A 4,470-nucleotide genomic window follows, 5' to 3' on the forward strand; every position below is an offset into this window, starting at 1 on the left:
TGCATCTGAATCAAATGTTCCAAAAAGTGATTCCCATAAAAACAAACATATAAATCACATGGGTTAGAATTTCTAAAAAAGCATCAGAAATTCTTGTAGCTTGTTTCATTTCGTATGTTTTTATTTTTCATATATATATGTATATCATGGTGTTGAAAAGATAAAAAAACATCACCATTCATCTGGGCATTCATTAGTATTTCCATTGGATTGGTGCCCCAAGTATCCATCACTGTAGGGCAGTTGTGGGGGACAATATGGGTCCCACCTTACCTCACACGCTTGTGGGCATGTGAGGTTAAGGCCATGAGGCATGTGAAAAGCGTCTCCTTCCCATTGAGATCTATCAACAGGTAAAGTATGCCGTCCACCCACCCCCATATTTAGCTATTGGGGTTCAGATAAAATAGTTGAACACCGACCCCCATATGGGGATGTTTTCCCAAAGGTCAACAAACCTTAGGCTGGCCCCTAAAAAGATTGTTGGCAAGTCATGGTTGTAAAGAAAATGCATCTAATCAATGTGGTGAAAAGGAATATGGTATACACACCTCTCACTTTTGCTCGGGCCCCACCCATACTTGGCTTTCCCAAACACCCATTTTGATTGAGGAATAATAAAAGCTTGGTACATCACTCATTCATACTCATTCCTAGTGCACCAACTCAATCATGGATGAGCCACACAACACTAGCTCTTCTTCCTCCTCCTTGGCTCCTGCTGCTGCTCCTACCAGCACCATCACATTTGCCACAACTTTGGCCTACGCTCATGCCTCAACGCAGCCAGAATGCAGGAGGAGTAACCAATGCCAGTATGATGAAACAACAAGGAGATCATCTGAGACGGGCAGTGATGAAACCCGGAAGCGGCGCAGAGACGGCAAGCACCCGACGTACAGGGGTGTTCGGATGAGGAACTGGGGCAAGTGGGTGTCCGAGATACGTGAACCGCGCAAGAAGTCCAGAATTTGGCTCGGCACCTTCCCAACGCCGGAGATGGCGGCACGGGCGCATGACGTCGCTGCGCTCACAATTAAAGGCCGATCGGCACACCTCAATTTCCCAGAACTTGCACCGGATCTGCCAAGGCCGGCGACTACGTCTCCGCGGGACATCCAAGCAGCTGCAGCCAAGGCTGCTGCCTTCATGTTTGATGTCCCAAAGGTGCATGCTGTTGAGCCAACCACCGAGTCCGCTAGATCAGCTCACCCATCTACCACCACCAACACAGTTTCCTACAACGGTGTCGGTGAGGATGAGGTGCTCTTCAATCTACCGGATCTCTTTCACGATGTCGCCGATAACCTATACCTCTTCCCCACGTGGCTGCCGGCCGGAATCGATACCGGATTCCGGCAAGAGGAGGCCACTTTGTGGGATTACTGCTGGTGATTGTTACCACAATAATGTCTGTACATTTCAGTAGACATAAATTGGTAAGTGGAAGGACCTACAAAAGCAACAGGGGACTTCATTTTGTTATATAGATTTTATCTTCAACTTGTATGTATGTGTGTCCTTCTGCTTCAATGTTACACCATCTTTCTACATAATAAAATTAGTCCCTTTTTTGTGCACCGACTTGCTCTCTGTTTCTGCTAAAAGCTTGCAGGCATGACTTCAAGAAAGGTATCTAGGATGTAATTAACTGTTCAGGTTCAAATCAGATAACTAACCTAATCCCAGCCCATTTAGTGGATCCGGTAACCAAATCTAGATCCAAACGATAATTGGACTCAAATTCACGTTTAACAATTTTACATCCAAGTTTGAATCTGAACACAAGCCTGATTATGTTCGTCAAGATCCTAACCCATTACATGTATTTGATCTAATCAGTGTGTAAGCTCTAATTGGATTAGGATTTGACTATCAATGTTGTGGGAATTGGCCTGAATCTGCCGACTCGTATCGTAGAAATCGATGCTAAACCAAGCTGATTCAGCTTATTTTTAATTTTTTAATAATGATTTAAAATACAATTTTTTTTATTTTTAATATTATTTTTATATTATTTTAATATTTTGTGACACGTGTCATCTGCTGGTTAAAAATAAGACAATTCAGTTCAGAATCGGAATCAGCCATTAATTCTCTCGAGTCCGATACAATTCTGACAACATTATTGGGCTCTACACATCCGAGTCCAAATCTGGGTCACATCCTATTATATCGGACCCACTTACATCCCTAAATTAGGCTGAATAGTTAAAAACAATGTAAGAGACTACTGCACGAGATGAGACTCAAAAACAAAGAATAGAAAAGAAATGACGAGGCAGAAAACTACCACTAACAATAATAGAGGGGAGTCATTAATTATCTGATAGGGTGGGGTTGTCATGACGGCCCCTAGGGGTGGGAAACAGCTAGCCTGATCTGGCCCGTTGGACAAACCCCATTCCACGGCCCATGGGCCTAATTGGGTCGGGCCTATTATATAATATATTATATATAAAATATAATGTATATTATGTTATATATGTAATATAATAGAAAACTTACCAATCCTACAGACTAATTTTTTTTTGGTGTTTTTTTTAAATTCTGACCTTGTAGATATGTTCAGCATAATTGATTTACTAAAAATTGACACTTTGATCATGTTTTTTTTATGAAAAAATGATATTTGAAGCCTCAAAAATGTATGAAAATTGTAGATCATTAATTTTTGAACCTTATAAAAACTTATCCATGCGTTATAATCAAATGATCCAAGTATCAATTTATAGTAAATCAATCATGCTGAACACATCTGTAAGGTAAGAATTTCAAAAAAAAAAGCTGAAAATTGACTGTCCCAAGCAATCGGGTACCATGCAGATGCCTTACGACCTTTTGGCTAGTTGTGTCAAGTGTCTTAAATTGTATCAAGTGTGAAAACCCTCAAAATCACCGTTGAGTAAACTCCAAAAGGGGGCAATAATAGCAACGATATTGGCTTCCAAACTCAGAGAGGGGCCGTACCATGTCCCTCAGAAAAGCAGCATGCAAGAATTTTGTTGGCATTTATATGTCACCCTCATGCATGTTGGCATTGTCTATTTGCAAAATCACAAGGAATATATAATAATAACAAAGTTATTAGACAAACCTCTGTGTTAAGCATGGTCAAACATGACCACAGCAACACCTAAGCATAGTTCCAGGGCTACCATCCATCATATCTAACTATCTAAGGGTTTCCATGTAATTATTGCAGAAAAAATTGAATGAATTCCTACAAGATTGCTACGTAGTACTTGCTTTGTGTGTTAAATAATATGAATTTGCAGAAGTGGTTCAATGTAAAGGTGTAACTTGAGCTAATATGTTTCGTTTGATAATGTTATGTTTTTTTTTTTTTGGTAATTTACATATAAGCTTATAGCAAATTTACAATTAGCTGCCTCAAGTTCCAGATATTTAATACAAACACCAACTTAATCTAATTTGTGTGCACCAACTTGCTCTCTACTTCTGCTAAAAGTTTCCAGGCATGGCATTCACTCAAGAAAGGTTAGGGATGTAACGTATGGAAATTTTACAATCAGCTGCCTCAGGTTCCAGATATTTAAGGTAAATGCTTACCTTTTTCAAAAAACTACTCAAATGGACCCATTGTGTTAAGTTTACCCTTTGATTTCACTGTAGGTATAAAAGTGACCATCAATAATTTACATAAAAAGAAAGGATACAAATATTATTATGAAAGAGTTAACTAAAGTTGCATGATATAACAAGCAACTCAGATAGTCATCCGTGCAATTTCTTGGAAAAGATAAGCATTTATCTTAAATATTTGAAAATTGTGGTGATGGATACTTGCAAAAAAAAATTAATGTTCAAAAAGAAAGAGGGGTCGTTCATTTCCACACCTTCTGGTGGACATCAGTATGCTAACCAAGCACTCCTTGCTACTTGCAATTTTTTAAGCCTAAAATGGTCTAGTGCATTAATTGGTACTTAATGAGTATATAAAAATAATGCAAGGGATTGGTAGGTTGTGTCTAGCATATTTACACATGAAAGAAGTTAGCTAGGTTATTTTCTCTGCTAAACAACAGGATTTAAAATTTATCTGCAAGGCTGTCAAATGATTTCAGTAGCCTTCTTGAACAATAACATGTCTCGGACCAATTAACAATTTTAAGTATATGGTGGTTACCCATAAGGTCAGCAGGGTCCTATGTCAAGATGAAGGCCCAGGATCGAATCCCGCTGGCAGATGGGGGCTCCCCAAAAAAGGGATTGAAGTGTTTCATGTGAAAGGAAAATATGTTAATTATTCTAAGCTTTAGTGCTCAGTCATGTTTCTTTAAACGTAGTTTGTTTTTTAACACATCTTTTAATTTGTTCTTGGAATCATTGCATTGCTTAGTGGCAAGACAAGGTGAGCAATGCTCTACTTTTGGGTGGGAAAGCATCATTATTAGATACTTGTATTCTTTTCATATTGGACTTTCTGCTTTATTTTTCAGCACTTGG

At 38.9% G+C, this 4,470-nt stretch overlaps 1 pseudogene across 1 annotated transcript; it reads left to right on the forward strand.

The window, feature by feature from the left end:
• Positions 1 to 636: 636 nt before the first annotated feature.
• Positions 637 to 1,580, forward strand: LOC149817561 (ethylene-responsive transcription factor ERF039 pseudogene; annotated as a pseudogene). Its single transcript, XR_016427106.1, has one exon. The product of XR_016427106.1 is annotated as an ethylene-responsive transcription factor ERF039 pseudogene (transcript).
• The last annotated feature ends 2,890 nt before the right edge of the window (positions 1,581 to 4,470 follow it).

The sequence above is a fragment of the Nuphar pumila genome, chromosome 13 (assembly GCF_984573655.1).
Source record: "Nuphar pumila chromosome 13, dmNupPumi1.hap1.1, whole genome shotgun sequence".
Lineage (NCBI taxonomy): Eukaryota > Viridiplantae > Streptophyta > Magnoliopsida > Nymphaeales > Nymphaeaceae > Nuphar > Nuphar pumila.